This window comes from Kogia breviceps, chromosome 9 (genome assembly GCF_026419965.1).
Source record: "Kogia breviceps isolate mKogBre1 chromosome 9, mKogBre1 haplotype 1, whole genome shotgun sequence".
NCBI classification, from domain to species: Eukaryota; Metazoa; Chordata; class Mammalia; order Artiodactyla; family Physeteridae; genus Kogia; species Kogia breviceps.
Window position 1 is genome coordinate 83900657 of NC_081318.1, and position 19904 is coordinate 83920560.

Genomic DNA, 19904 nt, shown 5'->3' on the forward strand with positions numbered 1-19904 from the left:
AAGGCAAACAACTGCTAAGTGCCAAGTGGGAACTTAAAGGCAAGTTTGCTGACCAAATTATTTTTGTTTTGTTTGTGTTTATTATTTGTTTCATTAAGCTATTTCCTGACAGTTAAATTATATTCTGCTATATAAGTATTTCTTAGTTAGAAAAAAATCAAGATGAAAAATAATCAAAATATAAGAATTATTTAAAATGTATGAGTTTTTCAATAATAACAGTATATTTTTTAAAAGAAAGCATTCCATGCAGACATAGCACCTGTAAAATATGAACATTTTAAAAGTAATGTAACAAAAAACGGTAGTAAGAAATGCTAGTCTAAATATTTCTATTGGCTCTATTTATCTATATTTCAGTTTGAATGATTTACCAATTCTTTCCTAAAGGTAATGGTGTTATTTATTTGTAAATATTTAACTGTTTTAAAGCAAAAGTTACAACCAAATAGCTAACATATTACTTGATTTTGCCAAAGTACAGAGATTATTCACTAAATGATACATAATTCATGGGTTTTTGTTTGTTTGTCTGTTTGTTTTACCTTTGGAAGATACAGCTTTTCATCTGTTCAAGAGCTTCTTAGTGTTTTAAAACAACCATAGAGTAGATACTAAAGTACATGGGAGGTAATCATTAATAAGGTATGAATTTGTTTTACATATGGCACTAAGATGCTAGCAAATAGATACATTCATATAGAAATCTGTAAGGATCATGCAGGAGTCTTGTTGTGAGGAATAGAAACTGACACCACAAACAAAACAAAATATAATATATTGTATCAATAATAAGTAGCTCACCAAATCGATGGAGAGACTTGACAATGTTTTAGCAAACAGGCAGGCACTAAGAGAGGCTAGAGAAAAGCGAGTACAGCCAAGGCCAGGCCCAGGAATAGTCTAATTATTAAACTATCAGTAGCAACAGAGGTGACATTTCTGCCACTGGGTACGCAGTGCTATTGCTGGGCTCACAAGGCTACCATGACTGCTGACCACTGTATGCTGCTACCACTCCCCACTCTCCATGAATGATTCTGCTACTGTTTCTACATCTTAGTGTCACAAATTTAAGATCCAAAGTCTCCAATAAGAATCGATTGGCCAAGTATAAGACACACATCCATGCCCCAGTGTGTCATGGAGAGAAGAGGCTATATTTGTCTCCCATGTCTTACATATTTAGATAGGGAATATTTCTTCTCACGAAGATTCACACTGGAGAGTATTCTCTCCAAAACAAAACAAATGTTCAGATGCCAGATATAAACGAAAAGGCAAATGCTTGTAAAGTGTACCTATATTAAGAATTACAGCTGAAGCTTCATCAATCTCTAACAAAATAATTAGTTTTCCTAGTGGTATTTGTTATATCATTATTTCAGAAGGTTTGTAAGCTCTTCTCTTGTTCTATGCCATTGATAAATAAACTTCATTTCTAAAAATGCCAATTAAGAAAATATAAATGTTCAAAACTCATTTTTTAAATTAAAAGTGAAATTATTTTTATTACATCTTATAGAGAAAACAGACGTTTATTTTTACATGTTTATGGTATGGAAAGATGTCAAGGAGAATATCCATAGTATTTGAAGCTATTAAATATTATGTCTGTATAATTAAGAAACAGCAATGGAGATATTATGTAGCATTTCTAATATATTCATAACATACATGTAGTATTTTGAAATTTCAAAGTGAGTTTACATACATTATATATCTGTCATTGAAAGAAACTAAAGAGGAAACTGAGGTTTCAGGACATGACATGGTGTTAACATCAGAGCTTAGGCAAGAAAGATTTCACTACATCATTTGGCACACTTTGCTAGATACTGTGAAAGCAGAGATGCATCAGATGCAATTCTATCTACTGCACCCAAGTTATACCTTTATCTCCTAAGGCTGCAGTCCTTCCCTGAGCATTTCAGAGGAGTTCAAAATGGTCTGATAGCAGTTCCTAGAATTTAGAGGTCTCATTCTGCTTTGAACTTTTGCCCCAGCTCTAGAAGATGTGAGATTCTGTCCTTCCCATGAAGTGCTTTCCTCTGTCAATCCTCACCCTGTGCCCCTTGAGCTATTCCTATTCAGCTGGAAGTAAGTGAGCTTATTAAAAAACGATTTGGTTGCCTTGCAGGGTTTTTTTTTTTTCTTTTTTACAGTTTTCCTAATCCCTCTAATTTGAATGACCAAAAGATGGCATTAAAAATGAAATTTTCAGTCATATCATGAAGTTAGGTGGGCTTGAAAGCCTCTTGATGGTCCTCACTAGTCTAGATAGGACATAATTGTCCTCCTCACTGTCCCAGTGAATTTCAGAATTGGGTCTGTGACAGATGCTGTAGGTTGGCTGAACAAAAGATTTCCAATCCAGCTCTACAGTCGTTTCTCACACTCTCTTGCAGCCAGGAATATCGATATGATATGCTCAGCAATCAGCCATCAAGTGGAATATGACTTGGAAGCTGTGTAAAAATATTGATAGTTATTTTTCTAAGGGTGAAGAATGTAAGGCATATACAAGGAAGAGAAACTTTAGATCTTTCTTTGAAGTTTGAAACAAACTATCTCTCAAATTAATTCTTATTTAGCTGAAACTGAAATTGATACCATAACCCTTGATGTAAACAAGCAACCTCTAAGGATGAGTGACTATTACAATCTGAATGGAGACAGGGTCTATAAGTCAACATCATAGTGAATCATATAAACACCTTGTGCTGATACTGTTATTATTGCTATTCAATTCAGTCAGGAATCTAGGGTTGCTGTAAGGATCAAATTTATGAATATATTTGAAAGTTCTAGAGAACTATAAGCCTCCAAATAAAAGGCATACTACTGTTACTATATTTTCTTCTAATGACCCTTATTTAACTTTTCACACTTCAGCACTTGACTCTACTTTCTCTACTAAGGTTTTTCTGAGTATACATTGACAGTTGTTGAATGTCCACTTGATGAAAGTACAGAGCACATCAGTGGCTCTATCTATCACCCTGTATCTAGACCACATCTTGGAAAAATTGTCATTTGAGCAGGGTTTGCTATGGGGAGCTCCCACTCATCTGCAATCCTATACTTTATTCCCTGTTAAGTCATTAACTGGAAAATTAAAAGGTTGTTTCAAAACAGCTTAAGCCATAAACTTTTTAGAAGCAATGTTCAGGACAATAATGAATGATGGTGGCTGACTGATAAGCCGTCAGTCAGTAGCTTCATAAAACACACCACCTAAGCAACCAACCCTGTGTTGCCTATTCCCACAGACAGCCCTGCCTTTTGGGTAACATTGTTGAGTCTTGCTTTTGATCTCAGCCATTAAAAATTCCTATTCAACAACAAGTTGCTCACTGTTTGCACTTCCCCTAAGGAAGAAGCAGTCTGTGGACTTCTGATATTTAAATTCACCATTAAAATGAGGTTTTTCTTTTTCCCACTCTTGCTGCCAATTACTTCATAGTGGCAGGTTTGGCACATTTGCCCGCCCCACAAGACATACAAATGGGTTCTCCATGGAGATGAAATTCTTCATTGTTGCCATTCCAAAAATGTATGCTTTGAAAAGAATGTGCTATGTTCTGTAAATACCTCTCCACCAATACAAGTTTATGTCTTTGCTACTGGAGTTTGAACACTTTCTTTCTTTCTTTCTTTTTGTCCATTCAGACACACATATAAAGTGACCTCTTGCAGTATGTGTCTACATCTGACACGCCTGCTTGCAGACGCAGCTGAACTGACCTTTATTTTTTTTCTCCTTTAATGACACATCAACAGCTGGTCTCCTAAAGGGATGGGTGAACCCGGTCATACTTTAAGCCAGATAACTTTTCAAAAAATTTGCCAAGTATTTTACCAAATGCTCAGACTTGTATTTCTTTAAACCCTTGTGTGTCTGAAGAAAAAAATTTAATCCACATGTTTCTGAATAACTTGCCTTTAACTCATCAAAATATTTTATCAGAAAAAAATTATCATCCAAAACAGTATACATACCTTGTTCTTTCAATTAATTTGTTTGTAAAATAAATTGATATATTATCTTACAGAATTTGGTTTGAGGTTCACATTGCATTTAGTTCCAGGAAGTTTTCTAGACTGAAAATAAAACAATCATCTGAATGAAACAGGCTTTTTATTCTGAGGAGAGGGAAGTGATACTATGATACATGTACACAGAATTTAAAGCTTTGTCTGTCCTTCCTTCTTTCCTTCTTCCTACCTTCCTTTCTTCCTTCCTTCCCTTTCCATTTTCCATTCCATGAAAGTGTCATTTGTTATGTTATTTAATTTGCTACAGTGCTACATTAGTTATATAATTTCTTGATGGGAATTCACCTTGTGAATACTCCACATATATTGCACTCCCTGGAGTTGTGTACAGCATAACTATACTACTCATATTCTACTCATATTCTAATTTATTGTAAAATATTAATGAATTTTAGTTCAGACTAAAGTTACTTTTCTAATAAACAGTAATATAATTAAACTGATAATAAATGAAAAACAAATTATAACATATTTTTACAGATCTGAGACAGATATTTTTATAGATCTAAGACTATTTCAAAAGGAGAAAAAAACTCTCAGTGCCAAAGACAAAGCAGCTTTTCTATTTCCTTTTTGGGAAGAATGTGAAGGACAAGAATAATCCGTCTGGACAGAGAGACGGATTATTGACCTCATGCAGGAACTCTTTTTGTTTCAGGCAAATAAGGAGTTTCTACCTTATTGCTCAAACATATGGTGAAAAAGAAGTCAAGAAAGTCTGCAGTAAATCCTTTTAGGCATAGATTGACCTATGACCACTACACTGCCTTCAATTATTCTCTGGGAGGGAGAGAGAGAAATAGAATTTTCAGAGTGAGTTCTAATTACATCATAAGAGTTTTTTTCCTTGGTGTCTGTTTTCTTTGGCTGGTGGTGCACAGCTTCTTGTGGAAAATAAATCCCTTGGTAGTGTTTGTCTTTCTTGTATGTATATGGGACTATTTGGCTCAAAGCATGTTTAAGCCAAATCAAGAGTTCCTAGGCAGCCTTTACCTTGAACATAAAGAACATGATCCATCAGTTCAAGTTGTCCTTCCAGCATTTCACCAGTGATGCATGCAGAAATCCATCATAGCGGAATGCGTCACTTCATCTGACATGGGTCCTTGCCCAGAAACTTAGTAAAACTTCAGTCAGTCCAAAAATTCATTCAGGAGTGTTTGATAAGACATGGGTATTAGTGAATATGAAAGGAAGATAGAGAAGTTAAGCTTATCCGGAACTACCTTAATCAACTTTCCCTCAGTTTATGCCTTCCCTATAAATCACATTACATTGTTTAAATTATTAAAAGTAAAATTAGCAACCACTAGAACTAATCATGAACCCAAAACATGATATAAAGGCTAACAATGGAAAAAGCCTGACATTGAAATAGGTGACATGTGAAAGTAAGATAACAGAGTGTTTCATTGGTTTTAAAGAAAAAATTTTTGTTCTTGATCACAAAACATATCCTCATGTGAAAAAGCCTAATAATAAAAATATTTCAAATACATTATAAATTAGGAATATGAAAAAGGAAGCTTTTGAGTAAAATAAATCCCCATATGGATTTCGTGTGTGATTATTATACGTAAGTATGAAAATGGGAAAGGAGACAAAGCCAAACTATTTTAAGATGACTTAACCATGAACATAAAAAAAAAAAAAGACCGGATCACAAGCTTCATAATGTAATAATAAAAGTCTTATGTTAATATTATCTTTTCATTCAGTAAAATTTTTATATAGAAAGTTCATTTTACAAGGTATTTCAAATCATAGGAGTTAGCTGGGGGGCACATTTGTGGTGTTCATTATTATACCATATGCAGGATAAGTTTAGAAAACAAAACAACCTGGGCAACATACAAATTGGTTACAAGTGGATCATGGATATATATCTCTCTTGTTAAAATATGTATGTTGGAAGGAGTCAATAGGTTTCATCCCTTGGCTTTGGATTGTGATATTAACTATTCATGTGGTAAACTTCCTTCCTCATTTATAGGAAACAAAGTTCTGATATTTTAGAATATCTTCCGTGTTCAAATTTGAATTGGTAATTGAACTGTTTAAGATATATGACATAGGAAGACTTGAAGAATCTAGGAATTTAATAGAATTTTAAACAGAGAGCTCTTTGATCTTCTCTAGGAGGGGAGTCTCAGAGATCTGTTTTCCACTGTTATAGTTTTCATGTAATGTCTGCTGCTTGACTTAGAACATGGTTCTAAACCAAATCAGACTTCTAACAGGACTGGGAAAGGAGAACCACTAAGTTATGGCTGATTTTCCCAAGACTAGTTTCTTAAGCCTCACCTGTTTCCTGAATAAAAATCACCAATGATCTCTTTAGGAATAAATACTCTCACTTCATATAACCTTTATTTGCTTAGTTTTTAATATATATATAAAGATATCAGTATTCAGAATGAATAAGCACAAAGCTCAAGTATTAAAACATGTTTCCTCTAGAATCCTCATTATGTTCAAAAATCAATATATTTATTCATGTTGTAGAACATTACTGAAATAGATTATATGTTGGCTGGGTTCTAATTTAAGTTTGGATACATCTCAAACTCTCTACATAGGTATATTTAAACGTAACAGTTTAAGTTGTTTGGGTAACATTTAAAAGCTCCTGTATTTTTAGGTTTCGGAGAGATTCAGTGTACCTCCATTTGATTTACTTCAGACCTTGAGCAGGTGGTTTTATCTTATTCGCAGTTTTCAGTTTGTACTGAGAATAACAGTGATAACTATTTACATAATGTTAATCAATGCTAGTTGTGAAGCTAAAATGTGATAATAACATTGACAGGCACAGACAAGAATTTAAATGGGAAGTTGTTTGGTATCATCTGATTAATGTATTACAAAGTTTTACAGTTTTGCCCTGAATAAACAACTTAATTGTAGACAGCAATTAGAAAATCAAACTTAGGTTCTGCACTTTGTAAATTTCTGTCTATTGTAGTATGAATTATCTGTTTGAGATAGGGTTGTGGCTGTATAAGACATCACTACCTGTGACCCTCCCCTCCAAATTTAGAGGAAGACAGGACTGCCAGGTACGAACTGTGGAAACACTAATGTAAGGGAAACTGGCAATTAAATCAAGGTACAAATAAGGAAGGCGGTATTTCTAGCCAGTCTTTTGATGACAACTATCTGATGACTTTTGACTTGTAACAAATGATATATTTTTATGGTGCCCTAGAAAACTACTGAAGTTTTTCAACTTGTAAGAAAATTTCCTGAACTACTAGCTGTTTTGACTGTTGGGTAAGAAAAATAAGCTAGAAAATGCTCCCATGGAAAAGATGGTTTGTCAAATAGATCTGATTTTGAATACATCTCCCATTTGTTATCTGTTACCTTGGGCAAGTGGCTTAATCTCATTTAGCCTGTTTTCTCCTTTGTAAAAGAGAATAGCAATACTAACTCACTAAGTTTTGGTGAAGAGCGAATGAAGTAATTTTTTACTTATTTATATAAGCAGTAAACATGAGTTTTGGTACATGGCATGAATTCAGATTATGTTACTGACTGTTATTATTTATCTAATAAATCTGCTAAATTGTTATATCAATTGTTTTCTTTTTTATAAAATGTGGTGGTGGTTTCTGAATTCCCTTTGTTAACATGAAAATTTATTCTGGATTTGGCCCTCATATGTGGTAAGTAAGAGAGGAAAAAGACATAAGCCTGGGGTCCAATACAGTCCTAGGCTTGACGTCTCCAAACCACTGCCTCAAAAGTACAGAAATAGTTCTCCCTCTTTCTCCCTTAAATGTGTATTGTAGAGTTATAATCTTTTCAAAAATTTTTCTGAGGTATAATTGACATATAACATTATATTAGTATCAGCTTTACAATATAATGATTCGATACTTGTATATACTGTGAAATGATCACCACAATTTAAGTCTAGTTAACATCCATCACCAGAGTTACATACTTAAGAATGAAGAAAAAATAGCTGAGAATGGGAGTCCGTTATTCCCAATATCTACTGTGCCCTGAATAGTGGTGTTTTTTAATTCCTGAAGGAACACAGATAACAGGTGATAGTAATCTGATAATGCACATAGCAATGAAAAAGTTGTGCTGAGTGACTTTAGCTCACCAAGATTCATTTCTGATGAATTTCTCTGTTTTTCTTACCTTCTGATTATTTACATTTATTTCTCACTTTCCCTGGCTCTTGATCTCTCTTAGCTGACCGTAATATAGAATTGAAATATTTTTTACAACTGTTTAACACAAACTTTAATGATCTTTTTATTACTTTAAATATAAATTGAGTTTAATACATTTTAACTGAATTACGTGAGAATGGCTTTTCTTTCCCTTTGAGACAGACAACTATGAGAAAAATATCCCCGTAATCTAGAACATGGGTTTAAAATAATTTTTCAGTGATAAATGATGAGTACTTCTTTGTCTTTACTTCTTTTTTAAAAAAATTTTATTTATTTTTTGGCTGTGTTGGGTCTTCGTTGCTGCACCTGCGCACAGACTTTCTCTAGTTGCTGCACCAGGGGCTACTCTTTGTTGCAGTGCGCAAGCTTCTCATTGCGGTGGCTTCTCTTGTTGCGGAGCACAGGGCTTCAGTAGTTGTGGTGCACGGGTTTCAGTAGTTGTGGCGCACGGGCTTAGTTGCTCCACAGCATGTGAGATCTTCCCAGACCAGGGATCGAACCTGTGTCCCCTGTATTGGCAGACAGATTCTTAATCACTGTACCACCAGGGAAGTCCCTGTCTTTACTTCTAAGTGAAAATGTGGGTTTTAGTAGGAGGTTTCCCATATGTTTTCATAGTGTGATTCAGAAGGAAAAAAATGTGTACTATTTTATCATTTGGTACCACACCCTCATGTCTCAAGATCATTTAAAAAAACAAAATGCTTTAGCTAAAATATAGGACCAGAGGTCTTCCAAAGAAAAGAGACCACAGAGGATTATTTTTGTTGACTCATGCTTGGAGAAGGAACTCATGCATGGAAGTATGGAAGAACAAGACCCAAAACCTCAAACTGAGTTTCCCACTTATAATCTTTACATCCCCCAATTCAATAAGTCATGTCATTTCCCTGATAAAAGCCTTTTATTTCTTCTTATACTTAGAATAATACTGAAATTCTTTCCCATGGCTATAGACCCTCCACTATGTAGCAAATGCCTATCTCTTTAACTGCACTGTATATACTTCTCTCTCTGTATTTGTTTATTTAAGCAGATAAATTTCATTATTTCCATATTAAAAGTGAGGAGCCTAAAAAGTAAAGTGTTCAGTCCACTGACTTTTGTTCAGTATTTAAAAATAAAGCCACGTATCTGATAGTCTATTATCTTATATCTTGACGCATGCTTGATACTTGAGCGTTCAGTCTGAAGTATTCACAATGTATCAGATGGTTTAGTAAATAAAATAGCAGCTCTTCAGTGAACCCTAATGCAGTTGGTCAAATGATGGCCCCCTCCAAAATATATGTCTGCCAGAACCTGTGAATGTGACCTTATTTAGAAAAAAAGGTCTTTGCACATGTAATGCAGTTAAGATGAGATCATCTATGTTTATTCAGGTGGGACTTAAATCTAATGGCAGGTATCCTTATAAGACAGAAAAGGAGAAACACAGATAGAAGTCCAAACCAGAGTTTCAGAGGAGAAGTCTATGTGAAGACACAGAGGATAAAGCCATGTGAAGACAGACGCAGATACAGATATTGTCACAAACTTCAAATAAATATTCAATTCTATCCAGAAAACCTAATATGTTTCTCACTTTTCTGCATACCAAGAAGAGAGTACACATCTCCTTTTCAATTATTAAACCCCCTTCATTCTCTCCTTTAGGGTCTCTATCAGATTATCTATACTCATCATTCTTCAAAAAATGGAAGACATTAAACTCAAACGCTTCACCTTATCACCGGTAAACTTGTAGACCCACTGGCATTAACAGGCATTTCATCTTCTTCCCAACTGTAACAATGGAGGAAATACCCCACACCTACCATCTATCAAAGAACAATCTATCCACACATTCCCAGGACCCACTCTACTCTTGCCTTCCCAATGAATGAACCTTAGTTTGCCTCCTCTCATTCCAGCATCATCACATTTTTTCTCTCTTTTGAAGCATTCCAACAAACACACAAGCATGTTATACTCTAGGCCATATTATAAAAGCCTTCCATTGGCCTTATCTTCAACTCCAGTTCTCTGACAGTTTTCGTAGAAAATATGTTGCGTTTGTTCACTTACCAATCACCTTTAATGCACTTCAGTCTGTCTTCTATCTCCACCACTTTTTCAAAAGCACATATCAACATCATCAAAAACCTCCATGTTGCCAAATCCAATGAATACTCCCTTCTCATATAACAGACCTCTCAGTTACCATTAATATGGCTATCCCCTTCTCCCTTTCTTGAAACTCAATTTTCTCTTAATTTCCTTAACAATATACCTTGTTGGTCTTCCTCCTTGCTGTTCTTTTTCTACTTGAGTTCTTAATTTTGATGCTCTCCAAAATTCAGTTCTGGGTTTTCGTCTTACCAAAGAAACAAAACAAAACAAAACAAAAACAAAAAAAACCCCTTTTTTAAGGTGATGTCATCCATACTCACATCTTTAAATTACTGAAAATTTAACTCACAGATTTTTATCTCAAGCTCAGAGCTAGTATCTGAGTTGTATTCTATCAGTCTAGTTGCCTGCTAGACATCTTCACATAGTCTCACAGAGCCCTCCACCCAAGTGTTCACCCACTTCCAGTTTTCCACACTTCAGTAAATGGCATCACTATTCATCTATCTGTTAAAACTAATCATACAGAACTCATCATAAGTTCCAGACTTCCCCTCATCCTCCACATCCCACACAGCGTAAGATCTTTTTTATAATAGTTACAAAATACATTTCAAATTTGTCTAATTCTATTCTTCTCTACTGCCACCTTCCAAACACAGGCCACTACTATCTTTTACCACTATCTCTTACAAGACACAAAACCTCAAACTAAGTTTCCCACTTATAATCTTTACATCCTCCAGTTCATTAAGTCATGTCATTTCTCTGAGAAAAGCCTTTTATTTCTTCTTATACTTAGAATAATACTGAAATTCTTTCCCATGGCTACAGACCCTCCACTATGTAGCAATTGCGTATCTCTTTAACTTCACTGTATATCCTTCTCTCTCTGTATTTACTACACTCTAGCCTCACTGGTCTTTTTTCAGGTTTTGAATACATCAAAATATTCCTTCCTCAGTGTGTTTGTAATGTTCTTCCATAGTTCCATGCATGAGTTCCTTCTCATCCTCAAGTTTTCAGCTTAACTGTTATCTAATCAAAGGTGGTGCTTTTCGACCACCCTATGTAACTAAATCCTCATTCTATTATTGTCCTTTCTAGTCTAATACTTTGTAATTGCTTAATCTGATTTTTTCACAGTTTCCTGAATTAGAATGAAAACTTTATGATAGTAAGGGAGCCTGTCTCTTTTGCTAATCATTGAATGCCTCTGAGTACAGTTTCTGATCCACAATAACTCTACTTTCTAAGGACAAATGATTCATCCATTGTATTGCCTTCAGGAAATTCAAGCTGGACAATCATTTAACAAATGATACTCAAATGGTAAGAGATAAGAGAACTTCTAAAGTAATACCCAGAGGCTTTCTTATTTACAGGTGAATTTATTTTAATATAATTGTCAACCATGTATCTGAAACTGAGCTCTGAATGAGCTCTGGATGAGCTCATAAACTAGTGGACTTCCTCTCAGTATAGTATCTTTGTACATTATTATAAACCACAATTAAAAGAGGAAACTTGACACAAAACAAGTGTTGGAAGGGAGTTCCCTCAAGCACAGTAACAAGTCTACACTATTGTTGACCAGTAAGGAATTGAAAGTGAGAGATGAAATATGACTCCTACAAGGATATTTGTGGTATATGAAGATGAGTCTATAATCTAAGCCAACACTAGACTCATACACTTTCCAAATACAACCCTTTTTTTTTTGATTAACATTTTGAATGACTAGAGCAGATTAGAAAACAAAAATCATAAGCTATATATTAGATTGTTCAATGCTTATTAGGTATATTATGGTTAATTTTTCCTATTTGGATTCTCTAGTTTGATAGACCTTAACTTTTGTTGCATATAAGACTACAAGGTAGACTTGGAATGTAAGAATCTGTGAACTCAGACTTGGAATTTTTCTTTTAAAATTTTATTAGGGTCTTAGAGCATTTGGACTGTGGTATTGTATGAGTTCAAAGTGGGGCAGTATAATAAAAAGCAATGAGGGGCTTCCCTGGTGGCGCAGTGGTTGAGAATCCGCCTGCCGATGCGGGGGACACGGGTTCGTGCCCCGGTCTGGGAGGATCCCACATGCCGCGGAGTAGCTAGGCCCGTGAGCCATGGCTGCTGAGCCTGCGCATCCAGAGCCTGTGCTCCGCAACAGGAGAGGCCACAAGAATGAGAGGCCCGCGCACCGCAAAAAAAAAAAAAAAAAAAAAAGCAATGAAAGATATAAAAGAATTTAAAAGAATTTGGTGTAAACCAAAGATAAAATTAATGTTCTGTTCATGAGTATGCTACAAGTAATTAATTCTCAACTCAAATTATGAAAAAATAAAAGCTTTAGAAGCAGACACATTTGAATTTGAATTGATGCTCTGCTGCATACTGATAATGGTGCAAACTACTTAACTTTCATTTTTCAAGTGTCTTCAAAATCATCAAAAGACAAGTTGAATAAGCTAGGCTCTTGAGTTGGAATTGAGAATATATCAATCCATTGAAAAATAAATGATTCTGCACCATCTATGGTTACTCAGCTGAACTAAAGACCTCATTTCTCAAGTATTCTGGATGAGAGAGTTTACAGATCACTGTAAAGAGGGAGAAAAGGTAATTGGTGGCAGACACATAGATAAAGGTTACTCAGGAAAAAAGTCTGTCTGGATTAAATATCCCAGGAAAGTGGCATGATGCCATTTCTGTACCAAGAGGTGAATGCAATCTGCATCTTGAGTGCTGTAATCAAGAACAAACAACTCTTGACTCTACAAATTAAACCATCCTGGTTTTCTCTTCTTAAAAGGGAAGTAAGAATTAAGAATAAAAAAAAATGCAGCAAAGCAGAAGCATAAATAATACAGTTCAGATAAAGAAAGGGTGACATGCTACAAACCAAGCTAATAGTTCTTGGACAGAATAACGGATTTTGGAGAAGCACTGTTGATGTTTTTCACATACTCATGAAAATATATAAAATGCTTAAAATCTTGTGTTCAGTTTATTTAAGACAAAATAAATACTATCAGCCAGTACTTAATAAATTTCTATTTAGATTCATGTGGTATTAATAAAGGAGAGATGCAAAGTTTACTAATTTTTAAACCTCACAAGGTGTTTAAAATGAAATTCTGAATAATTCTAGATTTATTGCTATTTTATATGAATATTACATCTTTAAAAATGATATTCTTTAAATACCATTTCAAGATACTACTTACTTGACAAGCTATTTTACTGTTTGCTCATAGCTTTTCAAAAGCTTCAATCAAAAGACTACAGATCTTTAAAGATGAAATAAATATTTTACCCCCACCTCCAGAAGCCTAATTTTCTTTGGAGAGTGACAAGCTAATCACAAATGGTCTGATGGACTGCCTGTGTCAGCCCATTTGTGTCTCCCCAGTCTGGAAAGATACCATATTTGAAAACCAGAAAAATATATCATGCATTTACAGTGCTTTGTTCTTTTTTCTGCCCATTACAGGTACTCTAAATGGTTGAAATTCAGTGAAATTTAATGACTGATGTAATAGACCAAGGCACTCGTTTAGTGAAGGCTATGTGTTGTGGGCCCAAGCTCTTGGGACATGATCATTGATTCAAGAAGACTTCAGGGGGAAGGAAAGAACTCTAGTGAGATGGTGGTTAAAGAACAAATCTGAAGCTCTTTCACATAAATCAGTCAATTAATATTCTAAGTCACAAAAGGTAAATCATGAAACTGTTGTTTCCCAACTCCAAAGCTGTCCTTTTCTGGTGTCTCCTTGACTTGGGCTATTTTTCAGCTTTTCTCCAGTAGTTTTAATTTTTAAATATACAAATAAAACAATTAAATATAAAAAGAAATGTGTGACTATCTCAGATGTTGGCACCCTGGTCTGATAGCAAGAACACAAGTTAGAAGTCTGGTTTTCACCTGGTTTATACTGCTTAAAATAGAACAATTTATATAACCCCTCTAAGCATTAATTTTCTCATTACACAGTAGTGTGGGCACTTTCTTCCTCCAGAATTGTTTTAAGGATTGAGTGTAGTGGACTCATGGTTAAAGGATTCACAATTAGAACTTAAACTATGCCCAGGTAAAATGGAGACATATGCATTTAATTCTCTGAAGGACTGGTGAAGATGAACTACAAGCTGTTTATTTACCTAAAGACACAAGCAGCTGTCTGAGAAGAAACTCACTCTAAAGAGGGAGAGAGATAAATGCACAAAAGTTGCAAAGAAAAAAATCTCAGTTTCCTAGAAGGAAAGGTAATTCTGTGTCCAATACAGCGTTGGTCACGAAAACCTATTTTCTGTCCTAGCCAATGAACTCATGAGCAAATCCTGAAATAATGTACAAAAGAAAACAAAATCCAAACCTGACAAGAAACTGTTTCATTAAGATTTTGAATATATTGGACATCTAAAGTAGTAATTTTAAAACTGTATCACAAAAATGGGAGATTTCGATATTTTCTGCTTATACACTTGGGATGGTTATGCACACTTACGGCACATAAGAACACAGCTCGGCTCTACCATATCAAGGATTTCAAAGGACCACAAATATCCTTGCCAATGAAAACCAGAGATATCTGGCACCCTGACAGCAGTGGCTGTAAACACGTAACTCAAAAGGTCCCTATGTTAGTGGCTTCTAGACCTATGAGCAACATCAATATCTGAAATGGGAATTTAAGTTGAGTACCAGCTGCAGGGATGGTATTCATGTAGATTATCACATCACTGAATAAGTGTAAGGTAGGATACAGGAAAATGGTTACTGGATACACTACGTCAGGGGTCAGCAAACATTTTCTATAAAAGGCCAGACAATAAATATTTTAGATCCTGTGGGCTGTACGGTCATTAGTGCAACTACTCAATTCCCAGTGTAATGAGAAAGCATCCATAGACAATTGGCACATGAATAGGTGTGGCTATATTTGAATAGTATTTTAGTTACAAAAACAGGTGGTGGGACATTGGTTCAAGGACATGTTCTCACTCCCTCTTTCGAGAACACTGGAATTACAACTAACTGCTGAACAATGATCGACAGGAAGACACTGAAACTCACAAAAAAAGATACCCCACAAGCAAAAACTAAGGAGAAGCCACAATGAGATGGCAGGAGGGGCGCTATCACAATAAAATCAAAGCCCATAACTGCTGGGTGGGTGACTCACAAAGTGGAGAACACTTACCCCACAGAAGACCACTCACTGGAGTGAAGGTTCTGAGCCACACATCAGGCTTCCCAACCTGGGGGCCTGGCAATGGGAGGAGGAATTCCTAGAGAATCAGACTTTGAAGGCTAGCAGGATTTGACTGCAGGACTTCGGCAGGACTGGGGTAAACATAGAGTCCACTCTTGGAGGGCATACACAAAGTAGTGTGCGCATGAGGACCAGGGGAAGGAGCAGTGACCCCATGGGAGACTGAACCAGACCTACCTGCTAGTGTTGGAGGGTCTCCTGAAGAGGTGGGGGTTAACTGTGGCTCACCATGGGGAAAAGGACACTGGCAGCAGAAGGTCTGGGAAGTGCTCCTTGGCATGAGCCCTCCCAGAGTCCGCCATTAGCCTCACCAAAGAGCCTGGGTAGGCTCCACTGTTGAGTTGCCTCAGGCCAAACAACAAACAGGGAGGGAACCCAGCCTCACCCATCAGCAGACCAGTAGATTCAAGTTTTACTGAGCTCTGCCCACCAGAGCAACAGCCAGCTCTACCATCCACCAGTCCCTCCAATCAGGAAACTTCCACAAGACTCTTAGATAGCCTCATCCACCAGAGGGCAGACAGCAGAAGCAAGAAGAACGACAATCCTGCAGCCTGTGGAACAAAAACCACATTCACAGAAAGATAGACAAGATGAAAAGGCAGAGAGCTATGTACCAGATGAAGGAACAAGATAAAAGCCCAGAAAAAAAAAAAACTAAATGAAATGGAGATAGGCAATCCTCCAGAAAAAGAATTCAGAACAATGATAGTGAAGATGATCCAGGACATCGGAAAAAGAATGGAGGCAAAGATGGAGAAGATGCAACAAATGCTTAACAAAGATCTAGAAGAATTAAAGAACAAACAAACAGAGATGAACAATACTATAACTGAAATGAGAAATGCACTAGAAGGAATCAATAGCAGAATAACTGAGGTAGAAGAATGGATAAGTGACCTGGAAGACAGAATAGTGGCATTCACTGCTGTGGAACAGAATAAAGAAAAAGAATGAAAAGAAATGAAGACAGCCTAAGAGACCTCTGGGACAACATTAAATGCAACAACATTTGCATTACAGGGGTCCCAGAAGGAGAAGAGAGAGAGAAAGGACCAGAGAAAATACTTGAAGAGATTATAGTCGAAAACTTCCATAACATGGGAAAGGAAATAGCCACCCAAGTCCAGGAAGCGAAGAGAGTCCCATACAGGATAAACCCAAGGCGAAACATGCTGAGACACATAGTAATCAAATTGGCAAAAATTAAAGTCAAAGAAAAATTATTGAAAGCAGCAAGGGAAAAACAACAAATAACATACAAGGGAACTCCCATAAGGTTAACAGCTGATTTCGCAGCAGAAACTCTGGGAGTGGCATGATATACTTAAAGTGATGAAAGGGAAGTACCTACAACCAAAATTACTCTATCCAGCAGATATCTCATTCAGATTTGATGGAGACATCAAAAGCTTTACAGACAAGCAAAAGCTAAAAGAATTCAGCACCACCAAACCAGCTCTACAACAAATGGAAGGGAACTTCTCTAAGGGGGAAACACAAGAGAAGAAAACGACCAACAAAAACAAACCCAAAACAAATAAGAAAATGTTAACAGGAACATACATATCAATAATTACCTTAACATGAATGGATTAAATGCTCTAACCAAAAGACACAGGCTTGGTAAATGGATACAAAAACAAGACCCATATATATGCTGGCAACAAGAGACCCACTGCATACCTAGGGACACACACAGGGTGAAAGTGAGGTGATAGAAAAAGATATTCCATGCAAATGGAAATCCAAAGAAACCTGGAGAAGCAATACTCAGATAAAATAGACTTTAAAATAAAGAATGTTACAAGAGACAAGGAAAGACACTACATAATGATCAAGGGACCAATCCAAGAAGAAGATATAACAATTATAAATATATATGCACCCAACATAGGAGCACCTCAATACATAAAGCATAAAGCTCTTTTAGAGCTGTTAGCTCTAAAAGAGGAAATTGGCAGAAACACAATAATTGTGGGGGACTTTAACACCTCACACCAATGGAGAGATCATCCAAACAGAAAATTAATAAGGAAACACAAGCTTTAAATGACACAATAGACCAGATAGGTTTAATTTATATTTATAGGACATTCCATCCAAAAACATCAGATTACACTTTCTTCTCAAGTGCGCATGGAACATTCTCCAGGATAGACCACGTCTTAGGTCACAAATCAAACCTCAGTAAATTTAAGAAAATTGAAATCATACCAAGCATCTTTTCTGACCACAAGGCTATGAGATTAGAAATGAATTACAGGGAAAAAAACATAAAAAATCACAAACACATGGAGGCTAAACAATACATTACTAAATAACCAAGAAATCACTGAAGAAATTAAAAAGGAAATTTAAAAATATCTAGAGACAAATGACAATGAAAACACGACGATCCAAAACCTATGGGATGCAGCAAAAGCAGTTCTAAGAGCAAAGTTTATAGCTATACAAGCCTACCTCAAGAAACAAGAAAAATCTCAAATAAACAATCTAACATTACACCTAAAGGAACTGAAGAAAGAAGAACAAACAAAATGGAAAGTTAGCAGAAGGAAAGAAATCATAAAGATCAGAGCAGAAATAAATGAAATGGAAACAAAGAAAACAGTAGCAAAGATCAATAAAACTAAAACCTGGTTCTTTGAGAAGAAACAAAATTGATAAACCATTAACCAGACTAATCAATAAAAAGAGGGAGAGGACTCAAATCAATAAAATCAGAAATGAAATAGGAGAACTTAAAACAGACGCCGCAGAAATACAAAGCATCCGAAGAGACTACTACAAGCAACTCTATGCCAATATAATGGACTACCTGGAAGAAATGGACAAATTCTTAGAAAGGTATAACCCTCCAAGACTGATCCAGGAAGAAACAGAAAATATGAACAGACCAATCAACTATGGTCAACTAATCTATGACAAAGGAGGCAAGGATATACAATGGAGAAAAGACAGCCTCTTCAGTAAGTGATGTTGGGAAAACTGGACAGCTACATGTAAACGAATGAAATTAGAATACTCTCTAACATCATACACAAAAATAAACTCAAAGTGGATCAAAGACCTAAATGTAAGGCCAGACACTATAAAACTCTTAGCGGAAAACATAGGCAGAACACTTTATGACATAAATCACAGCAAGATCACTTTTGACCCACCTCCTAGAGCAATGGAAATAAAAACAGACCAATCAAAACTAATGAAATTGAAACTGGGATTAAAAATCTTCCAACAAATAAAAGTCCAGGACCAGATGGCTTCACAGGTGAATTCTACCAAACGTTTAGAGCAGAGCGAAGACCCATCCTTCTCAAACTCTTCCAAAAAATTGCAAAGGAAGGAACACACCCAAACTCATTCTATGAGGCCACCATCATCATGATACCAAAACCACAGAAAGACGTCACAAAGAAAGAAAACTACAGGCCAGTATCACTGATGAACATAGATGCAAAAATCCTCAACAAAATACTAGAAAACTGAATCCAACAACACATTAAAAGGATCATACACCATGATAAAGTGGGATTTATCCCAGGGATGCAAGGATTCTTTAATATACACAAATCAATCAATATGATACACCATATTAACAAATTGAAGAAGAAAAACCATATGATCATCTCAATAGATGCAGAAAAAGCTTTTGACAAAATTCAACACCCATTTATGATAAAAACTCTCCAGAAAGTGTGCATAGAGGGACTTACTTCAACATAATAAGGGCCATATATAACAAACCCACAGCAAACATCATTCTCAATGGTGAAAAACTGGAAGTGTTTTCTCTAATATCAGGAACAAGACAAAGATGTCCACTCTCACCACTGTTATTCAACATAGTTTTGGAAGTCCTAGCCACAGCAATCAGAGAAGAAAAAGAAATAAAAGGAATACAAATTGGAAAATAAGAAGTAAAACTGTCACTGTTTGCAAATGACATGATACTATACATAGAGAATCCTAAAGATGCCACCAGAAAACTACTAGAGTTATTCAATGAATTTGGTAAAGTTGCAGGATACAAAATTCATGCATTAATGCATTAATGCAAAATCTCTTGCATTCCTATACACTAATGATGAACAATCTGAAAGAGAAATTAAGGAAACACTCCCATTTACCATTGCAACAAAAAGAATAAAATACCTAGCAATAAACCTACCTAGGGAGACAAAAGACCTGTATGCAGAAAACTATAAGATACTGATGAAAGAAATTAAAGATGATACCAACAGATGGAGAGATATACCAT